Below are 17,996 nucleotides of genomic sequence, written 5' to 3' on the forward strand. Positions count from 1 at the left end.
TTTGTAATTTACTAAATTAATACAGCAAAAATGAATGAATGCAATAAGTTTGTAAAACTGTTTTGATAGAAATACATACCTGTATATATTGTTTAAATTCATCTTTTTCTATTACAAATATTCTATTTTATAATGTGTTATTTTTCATGTTTGTACATTAGATGTCACCGGCTATTAAAGTACAAAGTTTTATTTTATTTTAATTATTTTGTTTAACTAGGAAAGCCCCACTGAGATTAAAATATCTTTTTCAAAGGAAACGTGGTTAAGAAGGTGACATATAAAAAAAAAAGAAAACACTCACACAAATTCAAATAAACACAACCACTACAAACAAGTTTGGCCTCAGCCAAAGCAATAACGTGTCTCAGCTGTGTAGATGTACATTTTTTGTTTGAACTCCACTAACAGTATCAAGACAAGTAAGCTTCAGTTCTTTCTGAATTTTTTTCCATGACCATGGAGCAAGGCAACTGAACAGAACAGTATAAGTTCTACTGGAGGCCATTAGCAATTTATTAAGATCACTGGGGAATTTGCCAAGGATAGGCAATTATGTAACGTGTTTCAGTTGTCGCAAAGATGAAGAAGTCAGACCAGTCAATCTCTATAAATCACAAAGATGAGTAGAATAACCCTGGTTGTTTATAAACCTCAATGAAGAATGGAACAAAGGATCAAGTTTTCTTAAGACCATGGTAGTAGATATTATATATATATATATATATATATATATATATATATATATATATATATATATATATATATATATATATATATATATATACGGTATCAGTCACCGTTTTCTAGTCAAAAAAGATCAAACAAGACTCTCTGTCCTAAATACAGATATTTTATTGGGGTAAAAATAACCCCATTCAAATGTAGTTTTTTTTTTTTTTTTTTTTTTTTACAGCATATCGATTAATTCCTACCTAACCATATGCCCAAGTTTTTATTAACCTGATCAAGTGAAGAGTCATTAGAATACAATACAGTATCATCTGCATAAAGATGTCGTTTAGAAATTCCAATACTAATGCCCAGGTGTAAATGAGACTGGTCCAAGTATAGATCCCTGAGGAACTCATTTTTTAAAAAAAACATTGTTTTTTGTTTAAACAAATATACAGTATTCTATTTGTGATGACACCGTCAAAGACATTAGCAATGATAAACAATTAAGCAATTACATTATTATTATACATTTTCAGGTTACAGCTGGTTTCACAGATTTATCTCTGGCAGTTAAAGACAGTTTCAGATTAGTGCTAATCAGGTCTGTGAAGCCAGCCATAGAGCTTAGAAAGAATCCACTGTTTTGAGTGTCCGAGGCACAAGACACTGCTGATTCATTCAACACTTTGAAGTGTATGACATATTTTAATGGGATTTTATGCCTTGTTCAATCGTATGGTTAGCTCAGTGTTTAGTTAAAATGAGTTACAAATAATAATGGAATACAAAAATAATATCATAACAAACTAATGCGATGTGTACAGTTTGAAAACGTTATAAAAATGTAGCAGAATATATACCAAAAGTTTAAAGGGTTTTATAAAATTGATTTTTAATGATAGTGCAGCTGTGGTTATAGCAAGTTTTAAAAATCACTGTTGATCATTTGTCCCTCCATTTTATATTCTGTAGCTGATGAAAAAGAATAAATCACAAGCTACAGTAGACACTGTTCTTTCTAATCACTGCCTTATCTAGTCATTGTTTTAGGTGTTATACTTTGTAAATGTGTTTTTTGTAGCTTTAATGTATCTTATATATCTCAAAATGTATCATTATTTAAGTGAAATTACATTAATTATAATGCAGCATGGTTCAGATTGTAGGCCTATCGAGTTTTTATTAGTGAGTCTACTCCCTATCAATTTAAATACAATATATTTGTACATTAAATAGTTCAGTAAAATACTCTTAAAATCACAAAATACATGCATGTATAAAAGTGAACGAATGCCTTACACTTGAAAAAGATGTTTCCGAGCATGTCACAAGGGTAGTAAAGGAATCTGTAAGAAGAAGTTATCCAAAACACCTGCCAATAAATTGCCATCGCCTTCATGTTTATAAAATGTTTGTTATATTCCAGTTCTTGTCCCCCAGGGTCATCTCTTGGAAATTGGCTTTCTTAGTTAGGCACCCGTTTCGCTTTTAGCCATAGAGAGCTGGCAACTGAACATTTCCTGACAAAACATACATTATATGGTGGACTAAATACATGTATTGAACCACATGCTGAATTTTTAAAGAGAAAACTGATTTCAACACCTGCTGTAGTGTCTGACCTGTGTTACCACCGGTTTTAATAGTAATGGGAGTGGGGCAGCTGTAAATTCGGCTCTAAAATAAATAAGGTTGACATATGTGCACCCGACAAGCAATCACATAAAATATATACATTTCAAACTAAATCTGCATTTTATTCATACATACTCAGGGGGGTGGGAACTAGATTAAATTACCAGTACAGTAGGTCTCCACTAGGTGGTGTTGTATCTGTTTACTTTTGTCTGAACTGGAATAGCAACTGCAGAGTTCTAAAAAGTCTTGTAGGACAATGTTTACTGAGTATTTGCCTAATTGCATACATTGAAAAAAAAAAAAAATTAAGCTGGCCAGCTCATAAAGCTTCTCATTATAGAACACCCTGCTAAGTTTATCACAGCATTACGTTTTTAAACATGCTACCGACTCTCTTGAAATTTGCAATCACACATTATGGCTTGTAAATCACTTGGGCAACAAATTTCTCAACATTTACTCAGGAGTGTTTGCCACGAGAAAAAAATAAAATCTCTTCTAACGATCGCAGTGTATCCAGATCTTGTTCCTTCCTGCAACAGCGCTGCTTTTCTGTTCCCCCAACACACCACTCATTTCAATCAGAGCACCAGCATTGTTGCAGGAGGGAACATGCACTGGATACACTGCAATGTTCAGAAGAACATTCCTGAGTGAAAGTTTTTTAAAAAGTAATTCCCTAGCTAATTTACCTATGATGTGTGAATAAAAAAAATATCAAAACAATCAGGGATATGTTGAAAACAAATTACTGTGATATGGACAACACAGGATACAGCAAAGAATTGTGTTTCTGTAAACATTGTAGTACAACTCAGCCCTATTTCCGCCTGTTTTTCATTGTTTTCATTTATGTATGTTTACTACTGAATCGTTTGTGCTGCATGCAGGTAGCATATCAAAGGAAAGGCCACACAATGTCCTTTCATATTATGTAAGTTTCAACAAAGATCAAGCATACTATATGTGGTAGAGATTAGAATATATGTAAAAAAATAAATAAATAAACGCTTTTCCAATAAAATCATGTTTGGTCACTGCTAATATATATTATATATGATATATTAGACCATCTTTTATAGTACAACTTAGTATATATATATCTTATGACACAATATTGTTTTGTGATATAGATATATATTAAAGACATTTGTAACATGAGTCGGATGAAAGTTCACAACGAAGTCGTTTCAGGTAAGATATGTTATACAAATGAATGTTCAACGTAGTAACGTGGGTCGTATAGTTTCCTTTCGGTGTATTTATGTGACGTAATAAAAAAAAGTATTTTAGTTTGCGATCATAATAAAATTCTATTAGAATATATGTAAAAAAATAAATAAATAAACGCTTTTCCAATAAAATCATGTTTGGTCACTGCTATATATATATATATATATATATATATATATATATATATATATATATATATATATATATATATATATATATATATATATATATATATATATGATATAAAAGGATGATCTTCACCGGTACCGATTTTAGCATTTATTGTAAAAAGAAACATTACAACATATGAGCAATGAGCCGTGTGAGAATATAGGTTACTCGGTTACACATATCCAAATGAACAGCTCTAGTTTTGCATCACTTAGAATTGTAGGTTTGATATATATATATATATATATATATATATATATATATATATATATATATATATATATATATATATATATATATATATATATATATATATGTATGTATATATATATATATATATATATATATATATATATATATATATATAATATATATACATACACACACAGAGAATAATACATGGGTCAGAGTATATTACCACACAAAAATATGTCTCTCGCTGATTATATTTAGAGACTTATTTATATGTGGAATTTAAAATCATAATGTGTTCCAAAAATACCAAAATCTAAAAGTGTAACTCACCAGCAGTTGATTTTTTTTTTCATTTGAGGCCACTGGCGACAAGCTTCTCCTTCCTCTTCATGTAGAACAGTGATAACTTAGCATTTAGCAGAAAAATCACTGCCATTTAAGTACAGACCTGATTTACAGTGATATCCTCTGTAAATTTAATTCCCCCATTTCTTTATGAAAACGTGACGGGGTGGCCAGTGAGAAACACAGCATTTGTGAAGCTAAATGGTTCTAAAATCTACATCATTTTTGCCGTGCACCAAAACCTCCTACATTGTACATAAATGCTGTTGTGTTTAATATAATTTTACCAGTCCTGTCGACATGGATACGGTAGTTGAAGCCCTCAGGGAGGATTGCACTAAGCGTAGGTGATTGTAAACGACCTTTTATAAAGGTGTAAATAATGAAATAAGGAAATTGAATCATCATTGTATCTAGAGAAACATTAAACACATTTCACAATCACCATGCTTCTTAATGTTAATGTTGTACACGATCATTATTTTTGTATACAACTGAAAGTCGCTCTGGGTAAGGGCGTCTGCAAAGCAAGAATAATAATAATATAATAATAATAATAATAATAATAATAATAATAATAATAATTATTATTATTATTATTATTATTATTATTATTATTATTATTATTACTAATGCAGTCCTGTAACATTTCAACATCGGTTACTGGACTAAAGATGTTTTAGTAACACAAGTTGCAGGAAAACTACCTAACTGAAGACAAGAGAGGTGACACGCTCCTTGCTCTCATTCAATAAGCCAATTATTTACAGAGATCCCCTCCCCCAAGCTATTTATGTACTTTCAAGCTTTTATGCATTTTAAATAAATTAGGTACTACATAGCATCATGTAGCAGGGCACTGCTACTATGCTGATGATAACGTGGATGCTTGGGAAGGTTGGGATTGACAGGAGACTGAGACTGTAAGGTTGGGATTGACATACCCAACAGGTGCGCAGGTTTATTTACATACAGCACATACATACAGGAACCGTAAGTGAAGCTACCAGCAATGGTAGCTCATATGGAAAGGCGGCCCAATGTACAAAAGGCAAAATAAATACTAAAAAACTCAAAATCAAAAATGGAGGTCCCGCTTTCACACCTGTTTGCTATACTGGGTGGAATCTACTATCCCGAAACTAACTCCCTCTCCTTCAGGCAGTTCACCCAACTCCAACCTCAGAAGATACACACGATCGTTGGTTCTTTGCAGCTTCCTTCTCCCGGGACAGACCCCTGATCACAGCCCGCCCTAGGGGTATACACACGATGGCCGTTAGAGGTGGTCGCTTCATTTCCTGATCCCAGTCATTCAGCAGCACAGATGGACGCTGCTTCGGCAGCAGCAGCGCTCTGACCCCTCTGACGTACAGCAGCCCTGATCTGTATAATCAGGACCCTTCTATTCCTGGCGGTCTATTGCACCACGCCCACCTGCTGATTTGCAGCTTGCAGCTGATTAACACACACACGATGCTCGTTGCTGCAACGAAACACGGCAGGCAATCTGCTACACACAGAGCACCAAGTTCCCCATTAAAACCAATCCCATTATTATTGATACAATCACAACACTCGTATTTACAACAATCAGAGAGGCCCCCTCCTCATGTGCAGGATTCCAGCCCTGCTACACATGGTTAAAATGAAACACTACCATAATAGTAAAATTAAGCACACTGCCAGAAGCTTGTCTGTGAGCTGCAAATGAAATGGAAGTAGGGGGATAACAGATAATTGAATGCAAAGCTATTTTTGTAACATTGTGTCACAAAATAACTAAGAGTTTGCATGTGTTTGTACATATGCTGTCATCACAAAATATATATAGCGGGGGCTACTTCATTCTCCTGAGCTTAAACCCACTAGCACCTGTTTTCAGTCATGAAACGTGAAAGCTGAAACATAGACTTTCTGGCTTGATTTCCCCAATGGCAAAATACTTTATGATGTTATTTTATTACAAATAAACACAAAACAATATATACATCAATAATACTTCATTAATTTCATAACAAAAAAATAGTTTTTGATTTGTAAGCATTTATGAACCTTTTTTCCAGTAAAACTGAGTGCTGGCCACTATTTCGAGCATATTTGTATTTTTAAGGAACCATGTCTGTGACCTGTCCTTTAATGCTGATGCTTTATTGAACCTGTAAAATAGGACTGTAAGTAAGCTGGTGTTACGTATACATACGATTATTTTTATTGTTCAGGACAAATTACGAGATGTGTCCCAGTTGGTGGCACCTAGACAGTCAATTAGCACCAGAGAGTGATCTACAATTTAAATAACACTAGCTGTAGGTCTTATAAAAGGTCACTGATGACAAAGCACATTCACTTATTACTACCCTTTTGTCATTTCTGATTCCATTTATAGAAAGTGATTCACTCTTATCCCACCCCCACATTTGAGGTGAAACATACTTTAATTTGAATTCAATGTATTCTTTCAATCACAATGTTTTTATTTCCCATGGTTTACCTACAGCTCATTCTGCTCTAGGAATATACCACAAACTCACTTCAGCTTTTAGTTGTCATTTCTTATACATGCATCATATCCTACATGCCATACTGTAGTCTTGCACTGAGGTATTTTCACTTCTTCAAATTGCACATGGAATTGGAATGCAAAGACCAGTACCAAAAAGCAAGCAGACTGAACCCAGGGTTCAAAGGAATGAGCTGTGAAGATAGGTTGAGAGAACTACATTTATTTAGTTGAGAACAAAGAAGAACGGGGGGGGGGGGGGGGGGGGGGGGGGGGGGGTTGAAATCTTAAAAGGAGTTCATCAGTTAATGGAAGCCAACAATTTGAGCACAGCATAGAGACAAGGACTAGAGGACACGGCTGGGAGTTAAGTGGAGACAGATTTCAGACAGAGGGTAGGTTATAAAATGAGCTACCAGCCAGATTGTTGATAGAGAATCATTGGGATCCTTTAGGCCCACAGTTTTTGGATCAATCTTGTAGGGAAAATTGGTGTTTTTAACACCCAATTAAGATAATTAATTCATACATGCAATGATTTAATTTAACTGGCACGCTAGTTATAAATTTCTCCCAAACGCTCAGGATCACAAAGACAAGCAATTGAACAATAAAACACACAACAATGTTATATTTAAAAGTTTTATCAAAAAGTTAATAAAACAATATGGTAAAAAAAAGAAATAAGAAGATTAGTAACAAAGTAGCACAAGTCAGTACATTAATCTTAGCAAGCAACAATAATATTCAGTTATTTTCAAAGGAGATCCGCTAGAAGATTGCATTATTTCGACCAGTTTTTTCCACTGATTCAGTATTTTCTGAACCAACTTCAGCATTGTGTTAATGTGGAAATAAATATGCTGCAGACATATGCTTTTAAATAAAGTGACCAAACCACTGAAAACAATGGTAAACATCTGTGTCTCATCTGTAACAAATAGCTTACACACTAAGCGAGCGACCTCAAATGTCATTATGAAACAAATCCCAACCAATTTTCATCTGAATATCCTCCTGGATCAGACGTGAGGGGAAACAAACAAGCCTTTTTATAGCAGTCAGCAGATGCTCCTTTCGGTGTTCAGTAAAGAAGCAGATTTAAGACTCAAGCAAGTTTTGTATGGCATGGAATATCGCTTGTGTCAAATTTCCATCAGATTAATGCATCTTTTTATAAAATTGGAGTTTTGGCGTTAATGTTATACTGCATGTCTAAAATCAATATTATATTGACTTATCTTACATCTTGTGATGAGCAGGTACTATAATCCCTTTGAAAATAAATACAGTGTATTTGTCATCCACAAAGCTCTCAAAAGTATTTAATACCATAGTGTTACATTTAAAGTTTAATACACTGTAGATCTACAGTACAATAAAAATTATACAGAAACTGTTCTTGTGTATTTTGCTGCCATCAAGAGAGAACAACTACTGTACTGCACAGAGTAAGGGCAAGATTCCATTATAATGTTCGAGCAATCATATATATATATATTTTTTTTAAAAAACAATGCTAGTATTTAAAATGTCTTGCTCGCAAACATTTCATGTTTTTACAGTATGTTTCTTGCGGCGCTCAGCCATGTGAAAATGTTGTTATGCAGCTGGTAGGGTCAGGAAGTATGGCCACCCCTGCTTTATTCAATAATAAAAATCTTCAGGTACAGCTGTCCTTTACCAGTCAGACAACCGAGTTCCTTAATTAATTAATTAATTAATTAACTTTCCTTTCTTCAACGGTGATTCAGGCTGATATAGTTCCTTTTTAAGTCTGTTAAACAATATTTGAATTTTCTTTCAAGTTTATTGAATTATTTACAGGTAGGGTGTTTGCTTGATGTTACCTGGAGCTGGTATTTTCAGTTGTTAGTTGCTTGTCTCATCTCTCTGTTTCCTTTCCTTTGTCTGACTGAGACCAACTTACAGAAACAAATATTCCACTTTTTCTTTTCAACCTTGATCCTTTTTTTTTTCAAACATACATTTACACACATTAGTATCTTGCTTCATAACAAAAATAATTGGGATGCCAACACCTGGAAACTCAACTTAGTCATTATCACTAGTCTCCCATAGTTAACTTACAAGGCTAGCTCTGTTCTATTCATAACCTTCTGTCCAAATGTGTAGGTACTGTGCAGTTAGAAATAACTTTAACCCTTTAATCACTCTTATGTTCCTACAATCAGACACCATGCATTAGGCCAAATTGCCTCCTCTCATTTGTAAATATTCTTATGTTCAGAAATTATAAAATTCCAATTATTCTAAAAAAAAAGCAAAATCCTTTTATTATCTTTTTTTTATTCAGCCAACAGAAGTCTAGAACAGTTTCTTGAAATTAAACACATTCAATCAAACTTTAAATAATTCTTAACAAAATTAAGCACCTTGATTATACTAGCTCATTCATTATTAGTTAGTCAGTTTCATCAGCGATATGGTCGACCCAATGCAGATGTTTAAATGGTTTCTTTTTTGTTTGTTTATTTAAGCATTTGCTACAGCAATAATCAATGGTATGGCTGCTAAAGAATAAACCAACCAATAGCAAACTGACCAAGATGTTTCTTGAGGTGCTATGGTAGAGGTGCAACAGGTGTTGGCCATTATAAAAAAGTTAATATGGTTCTTTTTGATCAGGGAAGATTCATAAGTAAAAGAACACGGAAGTCTTCCTGCCTGATAGATAATATCTTTGCCTTAAATAGATACTGTTTGAAAGACAGGCCCTAAGAAAGCTCACACAAAGCGCTATAATCTTTTAGAAAGCAGGCATACTGAATGCTGTCTTTGTAACATCTCAAACCATTAAATGCAGGCTGGAAGCTTTGTACCTTTGACAGGCCGATATTAATCCCCCAAATGTCCTTCTGCTTTTTAATTGCAGTAGTCCAGCCCTATCTGTCAAATCTCCACCAACTGTCTCATTTACATAATTTATGGTCAAGCATTTGCCATATCTTTATTTGCATATTAATGTCGCATTTGTAGCTCAGTTTGATGGGGATTAATGAAGGGCATAAGTATGATTAGCATCTTCAGATTAGCTGATTAGTTTAAAACATTTTGAAAAACAACAGATTCACTTTTAATAAACACTGACTAAAAGGCACCCGGGGCAATTGTACTAACAAGTTCAAAAGACAGGAATGGACCCGGGATCACTGGAGCCGATCCTGAGAAGGTACAAAAATCTGGATCAGGCTCCACTAATCCATAATCTAGATCTATTCTTGAAGATCACACTAATATTGGGAGAAAATAGCAAACTGATGGACAGAGATAGTGGAGGAAGCGTTAGTATTGCACAATTGCACTCAATAAATAACGGAAGTCCAGGTCAGTGGATCCAAAACAAATTATGTAAGCAACAAGAACATGTTTTAACTCTGTAGCACACTGTTATTTACTAATGTTATCACACTGAGGTTTTTTAACTATCTATGTATAGTTTAACTTTTCATATTAAATCGGTAAACTTAAAACGTTACAGCAACATTAAGGTAATGTCCCCTTGTGCAAAAAAAAAAAAAAAAAAATTAATACAAAACAAAATAATGTACCAAGCACCATTTTGCACAATTATTATACCACTATATAATTAATTATTATATATTGATTCGAAATTATTTTGGGGGTATAAAAATATATCGCACACACACTCATATTTCTATTCATATTTAATTAATGAACGTTATCTGTGTTTAAAAAACTCTAGTGTGTGACAAATAACAGCTTTCAGAAAACAAACTTGAAAGTCAGCGCAGACATAAAGTATTCATGTCGGTTGTAGCCAAGTTAAATCAATACTAGAGGTACGATCTAGCAAAGCCACATCACTTCAAACAACCTGCTACTTACTTTATAAATGAATTTTTGACCTGAATAGCATGTTTTCTTTCTTTTGACTCGGTACTAATATAAATTCCTGGATGGGACAAATAACTTGGCAATGAATGTGTTGCATAAATGGCATTAAAGAATGCCAGATGCCCTTTGGTAACCAAGTTTTGAGTCTGTTTCTAATTGATTTCTGCATCTTTATAACTTGGCAAAGCTTTGCCTTACACTTCCAATCAATTCAGTGGATGCATAACATGCAATCTGAATGTACGGGCAAGTCTTCACACCACAGAGACAGAGAATGTCAGCAGCAGCTGCCGGGGGATGTTGCACGCTTGCCTTTAACAAATGACAGCACTCTGTCTTAGTAAGGAAGCAAGTACCACTATTTTTAGGCTTTTATAGGGTTCTGAAATATTATCTACTGAGGTTTATTTAATGTTTAAACAGGTCCGCAAAATGTCAGCAAAATCCTAATTTTATTCCATAACCCACCCACGAAAAATGTATAAATTCTCAGCGATTTAAGTAGACCTCTAATAATAAATGTATTAACTGTAAACAACAGCAAAATGTTTTAAGTTTGGAACTCATGGGTGGGGGGTGGGGGGGGATTTTTAAAAAAACAGCTTTGTTGTATCAAACTCGCAATATAGTAACAACAGCTTTAGTAGCAAGTGATTTTCAAACTAAATTTGTTAATAAAATCAATCCGTTAATGCTTTGAAATTGAGTGAATGAGGTCGTTAATGAACGCATTTCTTGTTAAAAAGCTTAATTGTCGCATGTCACATACATCACTTCCTGTCTCAACGATTAGATAAGGGGAACTCGTTAATCAAAATGCTTGTTAACAAGATCAAGAAAAATGAATGGAACTTGCTTTTACGGAAACTATTAACATACAGGAAGATGACTGGAGCATCAGCGAGCAGCAGCCAAATGGAAATAAACAATAACGGGAATATCTATTTTGTGTATAATTTGTACACATAATTTAAAATTGTGCATTTTGTCATGCAGAATGTACATTTATTTAGAACATTTCTGTGGCTGTGCTGATCCCTGCCTGTAAATGCCATTTACTCTCATTCGGGGGGTCTTTTAATGTGCATTTACTCTCATTTGGGGGAGGGTCTTTGTGCATTTACTCTCATTCGGGGGTGTCTTTCAATGTGCATTTTCTCTCATTCGGGGGGGGGGGTCTTTCAATGTGCATTTTGCATTTTTTGGGGGGTTAAAAAGAAAAAAATACCTTAAGCCATCTATGTAGGCTTGGTTGGAATTAATTTTTTTATGATGACTATCTACTTATCTACTTTTGTATGAATTTTAGTATATACGATTGTAGGCTATAAATAAATATGTCTGAAGTGTCATTTGTGTTTATAGTTGTCGTTTATGTTACATGTATGCCATGTATGTAACACTTCATTATATATTTATTGAGCTTTTAATATTACGATAGAACTCCCAACCCAATACACAATTTGTTTATAATTAATTGTTGCATTTTCTCTGGTACTCTTTGCTGGCCTCCGTGATAAATAATCACTGAACACTTATAGTATTATAAGAAATGTGTGAAGGTGAACGTGTACATTGTACACAGAGTAGGAGGAGTCCCACAACATACAAATACATTTAGGCAAAATCCATGTCAATGATCTGTTGCCTGTAAGGAGACTTTATTGTAATATATAGTATGTTGTTTTCTATACCAATATTTCATTATCTACTCTTAGGTTTTTATTTGTATTATTCAAATAAAATCTACAGTAGAGGTCAGCTGTCATATAATGTACGTATCCAGGCTACAGTTCCATTGATCATTTCTATAACAATACGCTAGGTGCAAATAACGCTATATCATTTTAACAATACAACAAGTGTTCCGTGAGGCTACAAATGATTAAAACAAGTGAATAAATGTCATTCATATCCACAAGTATAAGAAAGGCTTAAATATTTTCATAACTACAAATATTGAATTATCTAGGTAGTCTGTAAGAAATGAACCCTGGTCCTGTACACTCTCTGTATTGTCAGCGTCACAGCCGCGGCCTGTTACATTTCTGTTTCAAGGTGTACATACTACTCATTCGTTAATTAAAACCCTTCTTTTCCAAGTGCAAATCAACTCCTTATAAATGACAGTAACATGGATTTCCTTTTAAATTCCCATGCAAACAAAATAAATAGTCACAAGAAGCACTGCTCATTAAGATTTTAAAATTATTTCATAAATCAACATTATTTCGTAAATCATGTCAACGTGATTATTTGATAACGAAATAGGCATAATGACCGCTTGAAAATGCCAAAAATCACTACTAAGTACCGATTTGTTGATTAACACTGGAGTTGTCATTTACAACCTTTTGAAAATCCCTTCCATCGTATCTTGGTGTTTACATCAATGTCTATACACTGAGGTTGGAGGACAATATTAATATCATTTTAACAGCAAAAATGTACTTACATTAACTATTTAAATTATGTGGAAACTGAACGTTTCCAGATACATATTTTGAAGGGAATTCACATAACTCCCATTAAATCTGCATTTCACCTTGATGGGGGACTTTCAAAATAAAGTTTCCTTACAGGTGACTGCGGATTTGTTGTTAGGGAGTTTAATCGTAATATTAAAAGTATAATAAATAGATAATGAAATGTAACACTAGCACTTCAAACATATTTATTTATCGCCTACAATGGTACATAATAAAATACATACAAAAGCAGATTTCAACATAAGAAAATTTATTCCAACCAAGCCTACATAGATGGCTTACCGCCCTGCCCCATCCAAAAAAATGTAAACTCTAGTTAAAAAATAAATAAATAAGAAATAACATTTGAAATGATATGTTTTACTTTTAAGTCCAATACAATTGGTGAACTTGTGAGTATAATGCACAATATGTTTTGTAGGGAATTTCAGCAAGTACTTACTATTATACAATGGTTTTGTCACCAGATGGAAAGATATTGGCTCATCGAGTGGCAAGGTATGTTATCTTGACAGAGATTATATCCCTGAAGCCAGCAGCTCAGGCAGAAATCAAACAGACCTTGTATCTGAGTAGCAGTAAGGGTTCCAACAGCAAAGAAGACATATCTATTGATTCCACAGTCAAAACAGTACAGCCAAAAAGGTTAGTACTTCAAAACACTATAGATGAGTAATGCTAATGTAAACTGAACAGTTCTTAAATATATTTTTTAAACATTTCGTAGGGAATACATGTGTTACATGTGTTCAAAGTTATACTGCAAATATTATTATTATTATTATTATTATTATTATTATTATTATTATTAAGAAGAAGAAGAAGAAGAAGAAGAAGAAGAATTTTAACAGGTAGAAAGAATAAGCTTTTTGGCATGATTCCAGAGCAGAATTGGAACTTTATCTAGAAGCGCTGCTTCTTTTAATGCAATCAAAGGGTTCAAGATTGGAGTCCAGGATTGGATCCCTTTTGAACAAGCAGCATCTGAGCTCCACCCTAGATCACACTTTCTCCAAAGCGGGCCAGTCTTTGTACCGCCACTGTTGATCATTTCCATTCCAGACTCAGCCCCTAACTTCATGACCTACGTCATGGTCCAGCCACCTATAATGTTGGGTCTAAACCCCACCTCACCTTTATCAGAACTTGAGCTTTCATTTATCCTTGTGTTTCAGCAATGTGAGTTTGATTAATTTAGTAGATTTTGACTACATGATCAATAATTTCCCCTGTGTCTTCTATAATGCCTCTGCCGGAGTTCTTCCAGCCTGAATTCCTGTGCAGCTGTTATAAACAGGAGCCTCATGCAGAGACAATGCAGCTCATTAACCATGGATCAGTGGCAAAACTATTGAGAATGCCAGGAACCATCTGCTTAAAAAAGCCAATGGAACAGCTTTTGGAAATGATTAAAATCTAGTGTCACTGGGCTTGATTCTCAAAGCCATTTCCTCCATTCCTCCATATATATATATATTATAATATCATATATATATATCATATAATATATATATATTATATATATATAATATATATTATCAGAAAGGAAAAACCTAAAATATATCATATATTTAGAGTTTTTTGATGAGTGAAGATTTTAGAAAACATCAGTAAATACATAATGAAATCCATATTTATTACAATTAAAACTAGTAAGACAACAAAAAAAAGACGGAAAATACAATTGCTTTTCTGTGTGTCAACGGGAAGGGGGGAGAAAAATTTTCCCATTGGAAATAGTGATATTTTGAAATATCACTGTCCTGGTCACAAAAGCAAAGTTTGTGGGAAATAATAGCCATTTTCTATACTTTTGAGGCATAAGCAATTAGGAAATAACACTTACTACCCAGGAACAAAAATTGTGTTACATAGTGTATTTAGTGGGCCCTAGAAACACTTAAATACTATCTTGTAGGGAGACAGGTCATCTGATCGTGCCCCCCTCACATGGATGCATCACAAAAGGAAAAGAAATCAAGGGTGGCCTGATGGTTTTTAAGCTACAGCCGTTCAACTTCACCATTGAACATAAAGCCAGGGCCAAGCAGGGAGATGACAATAGACTGCTTGTTATCCAGTTGCTCAACATCTCAGATCTGAGCTGGGGAGGGGGATGTGTGACAAAAAGTGGGGCACTGTGGTTGAGGGAAGATATATACAGCCACGTATAATGTGCAGCCTGTAATCGGTTTAACAGATAGAAAAAGGAAAATGTAGTCCTGCTGGTTAAACCTGACCAGCTGAACTACACTTCCCAACATGCCTGGACTTGTAAGGAATTTTGTAATAGTTTTTTGTATTACAACTAATTATTATTTTATAATATGTTATTTTCTGTTGCATTGAACAGAGAATCTGGGTGTGGTATTTTGAACTCTGCTCTGGTCTGTCTATTGCATTGGGGGTAGGACAATCTCAGAGATAAAAGATTAAAAAAAATGTGAGGGGCCTTTCTTTCCTGCCTGTGTGGTGTTGGTGAAGTAAAGGAATGTTTGAGAGGCTTGGAAACTTGCCACAAGTACACAGATATAGGAAGGAGGGGACATAAATGACATCATTAAAAATGTGTGTTTTGGAATCTACAAAACTAAAGCAAATGCATTGTCTGGTGCTCAGTTCTGTCAATCTCACTGTAGAGTAACATGACTCTGCTCAATATAATTGTTCTTTTCTAACCTGTACAAATAAACGTATATTTGAAACCACTAATATTGCCAGTTTAATTATTTTCGTACAGTGGCGAGCCAGCCAGGAGTGAAAAGGAAATCTGGAGATACCTATTGCTGTTGTTTCTTCTGACAAGGAGGGGCTGCAGTTTTGAACCAGGTTGCATGGCAGAGTGATTCGATCTTTGTACAACTTGAGTCTCTACTTCTGAAAATACTTTTAAGGTGAGTGAATTTAGAAGTGTTTTCCTGCTTACAAAGGGAGAGAAATCGGGAATCCTGTATTATGTATGACAGCATATTGTCTGCCTCGATCATAAGAGGTTTTATAAGGGAATGTTAGTAAATATTTCTTCTCCTTTAAAAGAACTTGGTATATAGGAATTAATTAAACATTAGCCCAGACCGAACAGTATATCCGAGTGAATATAATTATTGCAGATTGATAATACTCTTGGATTGGAACACTAAGTAAGGAGGGAGCAGTATTTGTTAAGAATCTTGTTTTTTCCTCTATTTTAATTTGACGAATGTGAGAGCTGTTGGTATTGTAAGACACTTAGCATACTTAAAGTGTGGCTCTTCTACTTTGATTTAACAGGAATATTTTATAAAAAAAATATTTTCGTGAATGAATGTTTGTGTGTGAATTAAATGTGCTAGCAGTGATGTCACAGACTGTGCTATGTGTTTTGTGTGCGAGTTCTATGTTTTCAAGATTTGGGTGAGTTTAACCCTTTCAGTAGTACGAATGTACCGGTACGTTCACTGCTCTCTGGTCCCCTTCTATTGGTCTCTTACATCTTCTGCTAGATATTGACTGAATTACATACAATAAACTATCACAAAAATGTCATCAATGTCTGTAAACTGGTGAAAATTTCTCAGTGAGAAAGAAGTATTAGAAATAATGTTGAATTCAGATTCTGATTTAAATTCAAATACCATGTTAGACAATGTTTTTTGTATGTTTGGATATCCAGTACCAGAGAGGTCTGTATGTAAAGTAAACTTAAGAAATCAAAAGCCTCTTGAGACAAGTACATATAGATTGCAGCAAAAGCAGGGAATTATCACGAGTAACTGTAAAATGTGAGATGCCACCAGCAACCAATTTCAACCACACAGCCATTCAATATTAATATGCATTAGTAGTGGCTTGTGTTCTTCCTCTTAGGCATTAGAAGAGCAGTGATGGGATATTAAGTAGGTTATTGCTGCACTTTGAAGAGATTTGTATTATAATGATTAGCAGTGACTGTGAGCAAATTTCTGGTGTAATGCAATGCAACCAGAATTAAATTCTTGTGGCAGAGCAAAGCTCTGCCCTTTTTAAATTGGCAGGGATGGGGTTAATTTCCCCTACCTGCCTGGATTTATTATGTTCAGGTGGCTGGGGTTGATTAGTTGATTAGGTTAATTAACGATCAATCAGTGCCCAGCCACCTGACATAAAAGGAGGCCTCTGCTTCTCATGTAACATTATTAAATGATGTACTGCAAATTCAAATGAAGGTAGTTATGTATAATTAAGTGTTTGAAAACTGAGAGCTTTTTTTTAGTAAGTTGGAGAATTGTAAATGTAAATAGGTTTAATGGTTTGTTCTGCTACCCAGTGTCTACGAGGTCTATTTGTGATAACTAGATGACAAAGCTTTTTGTCAACAACTTCATATAGTACTTTGTTACAAGTCCTACAGTTTGCTTAAAATGATTGTAGCTATCAAAATAATTCCAGAAATGCACTTATGTTTGTTATATACTATAGGTCTCATGTGCAGTTTTGAAAGAATCACATTATAGGATTTTTTGTATTTTAAAATCTGATATATGGTACCCTACGCTTGGTTAAATAAATCTCTGTTTGCAGGCCATCCTTTCAGTTATTGTTTAACTTGCCTGGTCAGTTAACCTGTAGTGTGAAATTGTCCCCACACCTTCAGTGGCTTCTTGCTCTATTGACTAACATGCTTTCAGCCGATAATATGGTTTGACCCAGAAGATACTGCTGTGGTGACACAGGAAGTGCGAGTGTAACAAGACCTGAAGATAAACGATAGAGACTGGGACATTTCCTTAAAAGTACCTTTTTTAAACAGAAAATACTGCACAAATTTAACTACAGTGCAAAACAGGTATGCTTTATAGAATTATTTTGTTAGCTATAATTACTTTAAGTTCTAAGCTAGAGTACTG

Source organism: Polyodon spathula, chromosome 15 (assembly GCF_017654505.1).
Source record: "Polyodon spathula isolate WHYD16114869_AA chromosome 15, ASM1765450v1, whole genome shotgun sequence".
Classification (NCBI taxonomy): Eukaryota; Metazoa; Chordata; class Actinopteri; order Acipenseriformes; family Polyodontidae; genus Polyodon; species Polyodon spathula.